The sequence below is a fragment of the Lepisma saccharinum genome, chromosome 25 (assembly GCF_977018435.1).
Source record: "Lepisma saccharinum chromosome 25, izLepSacc3.1, whole genome shotgun sequence".
Classification (NCBI taxonomy): domain Eukaryota; kingdom Metazoa; phylum Arthropoda; class Insecta; order Zygentoma; family Lepismatidae; genus Lepisma; species Lepisma saccharinum.
The window spans coordinates 37,433,097-37,446,179 of NC_139253.1; positions in this window are offsets into that span (position 1 = coordinate 37,433,097).

A 13,083-nucleotide genomic window follows, 5' to 3' on the forward strand; every position below is an offset into this window, starting at 1 on the left:
ACAGGAAATATATTTAAAAGCACAACCATATATTATAATGGAGTGACTTGCTTCACCGCTGTGAAGCTAGCTTTCGGGCTATTTTCACCAGGTTTTAAAACTGCATGTGTATCATCTATGACCTGGCTTGTTCTTTTACATGGATATAATTGTTGATGTGAATCAAACTTACGTTAGTGTGCATTTATGTTCATGGAGTTTGAAAAAATACCACCAGGTATTCTGATATGGACTGCTGCTGCTATGTCAGTGAATGCTAATGTTAGGTTAGGCAGCTCAGGGTCTCACTGCAGAACATGGGCTGCTTTTTGCCTCTAAATAGACTAACAAAATTCCGTACCTTCTACTTCCATTTTCCGGTGTTACTTTTCCGATTACAATTATATTATTGCATGTAAAAAATGTTTTTCCTGCTGCTAAAAGCAATGCATTTCTCTTATTCGTTCGCGTCCATATTGTTTACGCAGTTACTTTATTTTGACGAGGAATGCCTACAAGGTTAGGTCTGTTAGGTTGGGTTCCAATAGCATAAACACAATGAAAAATGTTTTTCCTGCTGCTAAAAGAATGAATTTCTCTATTCGTTCACATCCATATTGTTTACGCACAGCTACTTTAATTATTTCGACGAGGAATGCCTACAAGGTTAGGTTAGGCCTGTTAGGTTGAGATCCAATAGCATAAATACAATGAAAAATATTGTTCCTGCTACTAAAATAATGCATTTCTCTTATTCGTTCGCGCCCATATTGTTTACGCAGTTACTTTATTTCGATGAGGAATGCCTGCAAGGTTAGGCCTGTTAGGTTGGGTTCCAATAGCATAAATACAATGAAAAATATTGTTCCTGCTACTAAAATAATGCATTTCTCTATTCGTTTGCATCCATATTGTTTACGCACAGCTATTTTAATTATTTCGACGAGGAATGCCTACAAGGTTAGGTTAGGCCTGTTAGGTTGGGTTCCAATAGCATAAATACAATGAGAAATGTTTTTCCTGCTACTAAAATTATGCATTTCTCTATTCGTTCGCGTCCATACTGTTTATGAACAGCTACTTTAATTATTTCGACGAGGAATGCCTACAAGGTTAGGTTAGACCCATTAGGTTGGGTTCCAATAGCATAAATACAATGAAAAATATTGTTCCTGATACTAAAATAATGCATTTCTTTATTCTTTCGCATCCATATTGTTTACGCACAGCTACTTTAATTATTTCGACGAGGAATGCCTACAAGGTTAGGTTGGGTTCCAATAGCATAAATACAATGAGAAATGTTTTTCCTGCTACTAAAATTATGCATTTCTCTATTCGTTTGCGTCCTTATTGTTTACGAACAGCTACTTTAATTATTACGATGAGGAATGCCTACAAGGTTAGGTTAGGCCCATTAGGTTGGGTTCCAATAGCATAAATGCAATGAAAAATATTGTTCCTGATACTAAAATAATGCATTTCCCTAGTCGTTCACGTTCATATTGTTTACGCACAGTTACTTTAATTATTTCAATGAGGAATGCCAACAAGGTTAGATTTTATTAGCATAAATACAATGACAAATTATTATTCAGGCTAAGAGAACTAAACCTAGCCACCTAACAACATAGGCATTTTTTGCTTTCACTAGATTTGTGCAGGAATGTGCGCCACCATGTCACTTTTTCCTTCCAAGAGCACCCAACCTGCATGGGTATTGCTAGTTTTTTTCTTTAATTTTCGCACCTTCAAACTTACTTTTCCCAATTACTAACTACAAAATATTACCAAAAGATTATGAACCGCGTTCCTCCTAAGCAGCCCATATTCTGCAGTCTTACCCAGCTCAGGTTTATGGCTGTTAGCATTAAAATTTCTTCCATAAATACTTTCAATACCTGATTGTGTAATTTCTGATCTTCAGCACCAGGTGAAAATAGCCCTATATGCTCGCCTCGGTGGTGGAAATAATTCTCCATATTGAATATTGAAGACTTTTTTTTTTAGCCGTATAGTTCACATATTTTGGTGAAGACACTTCTGACTTTACCAAGATATTCCATAGAAAACTTATATTTGGGAGTGGGGGTGAAAACTAACTAAAACAACTTCAGGTAAGTACCTCCATGTGTTTCAGCAATTTTTAACAGGAGTGGCACATAATGCAAAGTGCACATCCAAGAGCTATTGTGAAAAGTGAGTTCCAGTGTCTACTTATATTTATTTGGATTTTTCCATATTCTTAACCACCAATTTGCTTCAACAGGTAGTTGCATGTAAGATTTTTTCTTAAAAAAATAGGAGCCAACGATTAAGTATTTCCAAGAGGTCTTCCTTCTCGCAGATGGCGATACCAACCATGTGTTATGACGTCAGACGTGATATGCCTACGTTATTAAGTTTGGTTCTCTAAGCATAAATACACTGCAAATGTATTATTTATGCTCAGAGAGCTAATACTAATAAGCCTAACCTAACAACTTATGCATTTAGCCTAACAATGAAACCATAGCACAGTGACTTCAGAACGCAAGGTTGGTATCATTAAAAACTTACCGAACTGTAAGTAAAAGAAATAGAATCATTACAGGATGGCCTGGAAATAATTGTTAAAATGTGGAAATGTGAAAATAAGTTTTAATAAAGTGAGCAGGGGACCTTCCGTGAGTTGGCATTTTGATGGTGGTGTCATCAGATTTGAACCTACATGTACCTCACATGTGGCCTCTTTTTTACTCTGAATTTACATGATTTTTAGTGAATTACACTTGTTTCACTTAATGACAGGAGAGGAAGGAATGATTGCTTTTATTTAGGTATTATATAGACACTTATATGTTCATTACCATGGTATAATCTAAAAAAATCATTTTTGCATTAAAAAATCTAGTGATTTTTTTTGTTACACAAAAGAATTGTTACACCTTTCACTTGTTTAATGAATATACAAAGTAACACAATATGGGGACATAATACAGTAAGTACACTGTTCATGTAATGCAAATAAGATAACAAAATCATTATTTACGCAGTCTCTGCAATACATATGTTCGAGTAGAATACGTGCATACTTTTAGTAAGAATTAGCAGAATCTTACTGAGGAATATATAACATTCGATAAGTTTTCATAGCTATTTATTTAATTTCTTATGTTCATTTATGTAATGAAGGGGCCACCAAAGTAAACTTTTTTTTAAAACAAAGGGAGCCTCATCCTTGTGGGCAAATATAGGTTAGCCTGTAACTGAAAATGGCCAGTCTATGTATTTGGACTGCTTCACATCTTTATTGTTGCATGATAGTGGTGAAGTCAGTTTGTGCATTAATTTATCCTTGGGCACTTACTCCTTTGATGATTTTTTTCATTGAACAGTAGATTCACCTGTAAGCGAACTGAATTGATAGTTTGTGTGTTTTTAATTCCACTTATGCAGAGAATAGCTAATCAGGACTGAAACTAAAGTTTAGTAGGATCTGAACCACTGCTTCAACCAGTTATTGAAGTCTGGTCTAATGCACAGGTTTGGCCTTGATTACACTTTTAGGTTGTGAGGATGGGGGAGAGATTTAGCACCAGATATGTTTTTAAGATGTATGAAAAATTCATGCATTCTTTACCTGTGCTACTCCTGCATGCATATCGTAGTCAAGCATCGGTTTTTGTGTGTGTTGTTAGAAAGAGAGCACCCTGTGTTGCTGCATCTCCTCTTCCCTCCCGACCAGCAGCAGACGTGATTAATTTCAGTGTCTTGAAGATATTGTGCATGCATACTATTATTACTTTTAAAAATATTTACAAGTGTGAAGAAACAACCTTTTTTTCCCCTGTATACACCAGGGTACTTCAAGATTTTCATGCGTACTGCCACTGAGGCTAATAGAACAGTTGGTCGCAGGTCTCATTGCATTTTACTTTCACCGAAGATAATACCTCAGAGTAAAAATAATGAGGTTTCATAAGTACTAAAGAAACTTTAGCAAGCCAGAAGCTACTCTGAGGCTGCATTTTGGACAGTCCTCCTATGTACTGAATGGTTGTCATTCATATATTTTATTTACTTATTTACTTGTGCTTTTTTACTGTTAAACAAATAAATAAGGAAATACTGGTTTTAGTTTGTAGGAACGATAGGAGAGCATGATTTCATGCACTAATTGTGCTTTTTCCCCACTCTCAAGAACATTCTCGACTTTGAATTTATATAGGTTTACAATTTTATTGCAGCTGCATGAAGTGTACGAAATTGTGCCTAAAATTATGAAAAGTCAATTTTTTGGGGAGCAACAAAGAAAATACATAATAAAACTGATCTCATGGGTACAAATTAATTTACTCATATCACAGTGATAACTAGGGCTAGGAATTTTATGACCTAAAAATCATCAAAATATAAAAAATAAAATATGCTCTTATGACCCAAAATTTTACAAAATATGCCCTTATAACTGGACTGTTTCAAACATCAACATCTAAATGCAGAGATATTTGCACATATGTACTATTTTTAGTTCACTTTATGGGCACTGAGTTGAAATACACAATGAATACTTTCTCTAAATTTTCAAAGAAAAATGCAAAAGATCTTATACAGTGGAAAAAAAACTCGAGTGAAAATGGGAATAAGAGCAAATCCACTTAAAAAATGACTATATTTGTTGAAAATGTAAAACTATGCTGAATATGACCGAAAATTCATCAAAATATGCGTATCCCATACTAATAGCCAAATATGCCCTTAAAAAGCACCTTAATTTAATTAGTTTCTTCATAATATGAATGTCTACATGTTTAGGGAACATATCACCCCTACCCTAAAAAAAATATGCTGTGTCATGAAAATGATCCTAGCCCTAGTCATAACTATTATCAAAATAGATAAGTATATCCTTCTTAAAGTATAGACAATTAATTGATTTTAGTAATCGAACAACATATTTCAGTCCTTTAATGTTTTGCGCAATACGAAACTACTAAATTCAATATCCAATTGACTGTAGTGTTGAATCCGAAAGACGTCTGCATATAGCTTGCTTGCTGCGTTGCTATGGCAACCAACTTAGTTCGGTACCTAGACGGCGGCGGCAGCACCATTCCACCTCCCTGTTCCTCATTGGCCAATTTATTTCAAAATTTCTGACGTCATCTCAAGCCGTCTGCTAAAAAGTTTCCATTGTAAGTATAGGGAGTTATTTCTCTCCCCTAATCTTATTCTCTTTGGTATAAACTATGCAAGCGAGGAAGAACACACAGATTACTGGTAAGCATATCGGATGGACGATTATGCACGAATCGCACAACATATTCATAAGTCTACGAATCTTTGGTGGCGAAACGGTTTGCGAGAATTTAAAAGAAAGCCGAGTCTGCTGCCATGCACGTGTCAGCAGTAAGAATAAGCATCAAATTTGCTGCTGCCACGTAATTCGTCTGCTAAGAGGATGTTACAAATCTTAAGAACAGATTAAGACGAGAGAAATGCAAGTTTATGGTTAGTGGGAATGAATGTACAGGTAATTTAGAACCTTTTTCTTTAGAAAGCATTTAACGATATTATTTTAATGCTAATAGAACTTAACCTAACTAGGAGAGCATTTAGGTTTATTATTAGAAGAATGCTGAGGGACCTAATCTTAAAACATTTTTGTGAAAGTAATCGCTACAACTTTACAGTATGTGTTACAGACGTAATTGCATACATAGCATGATGAAATCACGTAAAACAAAGACCGAGTCTACTGCCACGAGCATCTTTTTTGAGGTTCCAGCAGAAAAAGAACGAGGCAGCACACACTGCCCTGATTGTCAATGAAAAGACAGGGTTGCCAAACAAAAAAATATCATAGTCTATAAAATATCAAGTACCAAAATGTGTTTTAAACACTTCTAAAAAAAACATGTTTAAAACACATTGTTTTAAACGTTTAAAACATTTGTAAAAAAAAACAAAGCCGTGTGTTTGAAACGTTTAAAACAAAGTGTTTTAAACACTTTTGTTTTAAACATGCCAACCCTGATGTATGCACTTCACACACTCAAGCCATTATGCACATTATTGTAAGAAGGGATGTGTTTAGGCCTATATTATATTTGAAATTGTTATAATAAACCGAAACGAAAAATTTTCAGACTGAAGCGACAAGCGATATCGGGATTTCGCATGGAAGCATTGGATCATATGATTGGATCTAAAGCAAACCATTCACCAGTCACGTGTGCGCTAATAACAGGCTGGGGCAACACAATGCACGGTATTGATAAAACGGCCCAGTCCGTGCCACTTATAAACGAATCCTCGGTGATCAATGAAATTTTTCGAACCGAAGCGACACGACAAGCTGCACGTGTCGCTCAGATTCCCAATAGCGTGTATTGTGCCGCCTGAGACTTGATTTCCCATGAGCGGTAAATGCTTATTTATAGACTAAATGGGCCTGTGTCGCTTGTCACTTCGGTAAGAACCACTCCTGTCGCGTGTCGCTTCGGTTTGAAACCTCACTAAGTGGTGTGCTTTTCACCACAACACAATACGCAGATAAACGATCAACATGCTTGTAACAAAAACAACACCTTCCGAATTAAAGATACACTACAAATTGCAGGTGTCGCTTGTCGCTCGGACTGGGCCGTTTTATCAATACCGTGCATTGTGTTGCCCCAGCCTGTTATTAGCGCACACGTGACTGGTGAATGGTTTGCTTTAGATCCAATCATATGATCCAATGCTTCCATGCGAAATCCCGATATCGCTTGTCGCTTCAGTCTGAAAATTTTTCGTTTCGGTTTATTATAACAATTTCAAATATAATATAGGCCTAAACACATCCCTTCTTACAATAATGTGCATAATGGTGAAGTATCGGGCTTGAGTGTGTGAAGAGCATACATCAGGGTTGGCATGTTTAAAACAAAAGTGTTTAAAACACTTTGTTTTAAACGTTTAAAACACACGGCTTTGTTTTTTTACAAATGTTTTAAACGTTTAAAACAATGTGTTTTAAACATGTTTTTTTAGAAGTGTTTAAAACACATTTTGGTACTTGATATTTCATAGTCTGTGATATTTTTTTGTTTGGCAATCCTGTCTTTTCATTGAAAATCAGGGCAGTGTCTGCTGCCACGTTCTTTTTCTGCTGGAACCTCAAAAAAGATGCGCGTGGCAGTAGACTCGGTCTTTGTTTTATCGTGATTTCATCATGCTATGTATGCAATTACGTCTGTAACACATACTGTAAAGTTGTAGCGATTACTTTCACAAAAAATGTTTTAAGATTAGGTCCCTCAGCATTCTTCTAATAATAAACCTAAATGCTCTCCTAGTTAGGTTAAGTTCTATTAGCATTAAAATAATATCGTTAAATGCTTTCTAAAGAAAAAGGTTCTAAATTACCTGTACATTCATTCCCACTAACCATAAACTTGCATTTCTCTCGTCTTAATCTGTTCTTAAGATTTGTAACATCCTCTTAGCAGACGAATTACGTGGCAGCAGCAAATTTGATGCTTATTCTTACTGCTGACACGTGCGTGGCAGCAGACTCGGCCTTGAATCAGTGTCAATTAATCCGTGCTTAACGGGTCTAACTTATCGCACAACACTTGAGCAACCTTATGTTCTGACATCACGGGAGAGAGCTGTTTAATTTTGGCCGAGTCTGCTGCCAGGCGCGTGTCAGCAGTAAGAATAAGCGTCAAATTAGCTCCTGCCACGTAATTCGACTGCCAAGAGGATGTTACAAATCTTAAGAACAAATGAAGACGATAAAAATGCAAGTACCAGGTGGTTATAACATAGAGGAGTTAAGGAGTAGAGGATTACCCCACATTTAAACCTCGCTGTGCTTTGAAATTGCATTTCCATCGGTGGCCAGTAGATGGCGCGGCCGTCTTCTTTTGCTGCTCGCAGTAAATAGGGGGGGAGATTCATTGTCCCACTGGAGTGTCCTTCACCACAGAAAGGACAGGGGTGGGTTGTGAAACAGGTTTTCTCAAAACGAGGGGGGAATATATGTCTTTTTCTGATTTCATGCAGTTCGTGAATTTACGGAATGAGGACTTTGCCAGGCAGCTACATACCCTACCAGGGCGCGAAATCATTGAAGATTGATTTTTTTTTGGGGGGGGGAAGAAGATTGTGGTCTACACAGACATACACAAACTATACATATATATTATGTATGTGCATGAAACTTTTCAAATTTTCTACCAAGCAACTGACAAGAAAGAGCCTATATGATTAATATTTATAATGTTATTAAATATAAAAGTAAATTACTAAACATGTAAAAATACATTAGTATTTAATACATATAAGGGAATTTATTTGATATTTTTTATGTATCAGATATTTATAACTGCCCTTCTCGATTGCGCCGTGAATAAGTTTTCGCCTTGCAATCAAGGAGTCCCGGGTTCGATACCTGGTGGAGGCACATAGTGGTTCGGATCCCACTTTAAACTATCGTTTGATTGACTTGTTATTGATTTTTAGTTTTGGTTATTATGTATAGGTTTTCTACCTACCTGTGGGTGATCGCGGTGATAGGGTTGAAGTAAAACATTATCTCTTATGCCTTTAGAATCGGTTTGGATGGAAGGGGGAAGGGTGCGTGGTATTCGCATTAACACAAGGTTAGTCGAGCAACTGTGCAGATTAAGGTTGACTAACAATGGCAGTGAGCCTAAAGTATCCAAAGTAAACATATATTGCTTAAATACAGGGTGCTCGGAAATTCCCCTTACAAACTCCTAGGGCTAGTAGAGGGGACTGAGTAGACAATATTTGGAATAGGAACCCAGGTCCGGAAACGTACCGTTTCTGTGCTACAACCATGACAATGTAGACAATGACGTCTACAAATTGTTGCGTTCCACTGTCGACACAGGTGTTGATTAATGAATAGTAAGTTTCTTTTTTGTTCCCTTGGCATTGTTACCAAATAAATGTGTTTGTATTATGGACTGAGTCACACGTCATTCACTTCCGTACCTTACGTAACACCTCATTTGACATGGTTGTAATAAATGATTACACTTTAGGTCATCAGGTGATCTTCTGACGTCATATACTGCCTACCCGGTTGCATACCAACACAGGCACATCCGACACATTGTCATGGTTGTAGCACGGAAACGGTACGTTTCCGGACATGGGTTCCTATTCCAAATATTGTCTACTCAGTCCCCTCTACTAGCCCTAGGAGTTTGTAAGGGGAATTTCCGAGCACCCTGTATGTCTGCATTATACAGTGACTCAACTACAGGGGGGACAGGGGCTAATGCGAGCAATTACCCCTTCGATTTCAAATTTTATGCAAATAAAAATTCATTTTGTAAAATTTTATTGCTTGTTTCGCTCGCATTATCTGCTATTCTTTTTTTAATCAAGTTCAGAGGGGCGGCGGGAGCCAGCTATTGGGCACGAATGATCTAAAAAAAAGTTGTAAAAGAGAGAATGCCATGGCGTCCAGGGAAATTAATTGCGCACTAATAAATCAATATTGTTTTCAATTGCACAAATTGGATCTAAAAATTTTTGAGGTATCTATGTGCATTTTTCCGGACCTTCTCATCGGACTAAAATGTATGATATAAAGTAATCCCCTCACATTAGCCTTCTAATACTAATAGTAACTAATGTATTCAACAATGTGCTCATTTCTGTTTTGGGGGTTGAACTGGACCTCTAGATTTCCAGTGTTAACCCAGCATCACAAGTTCAATTGGAATCTAGTAGACGGAAATATGGAGGACTCCAGCTTTGAAAGACGGGTAATAGGGCGGTGCTGGGACTTCATTCACTGAAAATTCGTCACTCAATGAAAGTCGATCGGAAAGACTGAATTCCGAAAAGGATTTCAATTTTAATAATAGTGGACATTATTAATAATAATTTCAACAATAGCATTTCTTTTCGATATATTTCATGAAACAAGACCTTTTTATATTAATAATAGATCGTCAGTGCTGGAGTTGTGGGTGTGGAGAAGGAGTGCAGAGGGGTGCTTTTCCCCCAGTTATGTACATTTCCATTAACCATCCCCTCCTGCTAGGATAATTTGCATAAGCATCCCCCACTTCTTCATTGTCTCCATGCTGATCTACACAAAGACCCTCCTCGACCAAGAGGCCTCCCCGATGGCGCAGTGGTAGCGTCGTCGCCTTGTAATCAAGGGGTCCCGGGTTCGATACCCGGTGAAGGCACAAGTGGTTCGGATCCCACTTTAAACTGTAGGTCCAGTCCCGATTAGCCTTACTGTGCATAAAGTGGACTTAAAACACCAAATCAATCCAATCCTCCTCGACCAAGCATACCAGCTATAGGAGTATCCACTTCGAGCACTGTAGATCATAAAATAAAAACACACTGGAAAGAAGGAAATGTCCACAGAATTTCAATATGGAAGAAAAATGAACTTCACAAAATGCCCCCAAATAATGGTAACATTTAACCCATACGCTGTGAACCCTTAGGGCAAAGGGATAATTCGACTCCACATCAAACTGAGTTTTGGGACCACTTTGAAGTAACATGGAACAGGTGTAAACTATTTTAGAGTTTTTTTTCAGCTCTTATTTGAATATAAAAAGGCTTAGAGCCATCTTGAAAATATTTGATGTGAAGTTACATTCAAATACCACACGTAAAATTAAAATTAGTGATAAAAGTTCATGATTTATCAAATTTAATTCTTTATATTGTGCAGCAACAAAGCAACGACTGGTTGAGTAACTGGATCTTTCTATACTGGATTCATGCAAGAAATAATAAGTTATGTCAGCGTTTCGTTAAAAAACGCAACAAAAGTTTTTTAGTGCCTAAAAACCTATTTTGCTTGTTAGAACCTATTTTAGGTTCCACTGTTACCTGTGCAATACAAAGTGGTCTGATCTGTGTGGTCTTGCTCACTTTGGCGTCACTTCCATGCTTTGTGGCATTCACGCCTTGCAAACTAACATTTCAGCATTGAAGTTTGCACCACTCACTATATTTTTGTTGTAAGATTTTCAGAATATAAGATGATCCTCACAGACAAAATTGCGCAGTTTTACTGTGGTTAACATGAAAACAGATTGGTGTCTAACTATACGGCGATGAGTGGATTTTAATAGCAAATTTCCAATGTTGAGTTCTGCCATCGCCGTAGGGTTAGGCAACACACATAACGTTATGCAAGATAGTGCATATTTCAGGATATATGTGTCCCATTTTCATTGCCGGTGACTATACCTAATCAGCAGTATTCAGAAATTTTGAACTATTTTAAGTTTTTTTTAACCTACTTCAGGATTTTTCGAGTCTAACTTAAGATTTTTAGGACCTATTTCAGGATTTTTAGAACCTATTTTAGGGTTTTTCGAACCTATTTTAGGATTTTTCGAGCCTAACTTAAGATTTTTAGGACCTATTTCAGGATTTTTAGAATCTAAAAATCCGAGGTCTAGTTATGAGATATGGGATTTTTCCTATAGATGTCCACCTGCGAGCAAGGAAGTTAATTCTGCATTTTGGAGGGGACACATATGTTAAGTTAGCCGGGCCCCTCTGGCCGAACCAGAACGCCCCTGCTTATTATCGAAGATGTCGTATCATATGTTACTGGAAACCAGATTTCTTTCTTGTAAATTAAATTATTTCATAAGCGACACTTCCTGTTGAATTTCTAAGCTATATAAAATTTCAGAAGCAGAGAGAGAGAGGAAGAATGTTGCGGGGATGGTTCTACACCTCGCCACACCCTGCATTGCCGGGCGGCCACTACGCCACTGTCTCTAATTATCATGATCAATTGAGCTTTCCTGGCTCCCTTCAGTAGCGGTTATGTCAATCTTCGCAGGTTTCAGATTCAAATCTTCTGTGGAAAAATAGCGACGCATTGGCTTCGAGGAGGAGGGCGGGGGGTAACCTTGAGTTAGGACTCACTCACTGTCGTTATGTTCCCAAGCTTACGACCGCAACCATTACCCCGATGCCCAAACTGCTCGCGGATCTGATTCAGGTTTGGCCCGCTTTTGAAGGTCCTACAGGCATTTTCTTCCCCCAACTCTCGTGTTTACAATCCCGCCAGAACCAGTTTCTCTGTGACGCAGGCCCGTAGCCAGGAATTTTTAGTAGGGGGGGGGGGGGCGAAGTCAATCCTAGAGGGGGCAAATTTTTAATATATTGTGTTGCATTGGAAAATGCCCCCCTCCCCCTCCTCCAAAAGTGATAAGTAACAGGAAAGGGATGATATCTTGAAACTCCAACGAACAAAAAAAGTTCGAGCAACATCAAATAACAATATTTCGATAATGACCTTTTCGGACTACCAAAGAATACAAAGATAAAGTTTAACATAAATAGGCTAATCGGGACTGTATCTACGTTATATTTACAGGTCAATAATGTTCATAGACGATTAATATGTACCAACAGCTTTGGGCTTCTCTGCATAACTGATTAAGGAAGACGTTTATAAATCGTGCTTCATAATGTTTTCCTCTAGTTTCCAGTATGCAAGATTTTTACGCACAAAGGAATCTAACGAGAATCCAAGAACACCATTGTGTTGTGTTAGGCAAGAAAAATAGAATTAATTAAATAATAATGGTTACATATTATCTACACTTTGATGAATTGTGTAAACATTTACATTTTTTTAGGCCTACTTGCAAAAACATTAAAATGGGTCCCTTACTCCACCATGGATTCTATTTGCTTCAAATGAAAGACTCTTGCATCACTTCAGACAATATTTGCCTACGTTAACCATTTTGCAAAATATTGTGTTGACACCTTACAAACAAATAGGAATCCCTTGATTGATCAGCGACTTCTTGGATTACACTGTCATCATTAATATTTCATGTTTTATCAAGTTTTATCGAGGGAAATGCTGTATCCTCTTTACATTTTGAAAAATACCTTCCTTAATGACTATGGTACGAAACCGAAAGATATAAGGGGCCTCCTTCGCTTTACCTCATTTCCGCGGCACGAAGTCTCTGAGCAGCTTATCGTCACCACTTTTTGAGCAGAAGAGTACAAACCCCAAATATCAGGGATTTTTATTCTGATACTAATTTTTACCAGTCACACAATGGCTTAAGATATATGAATAAA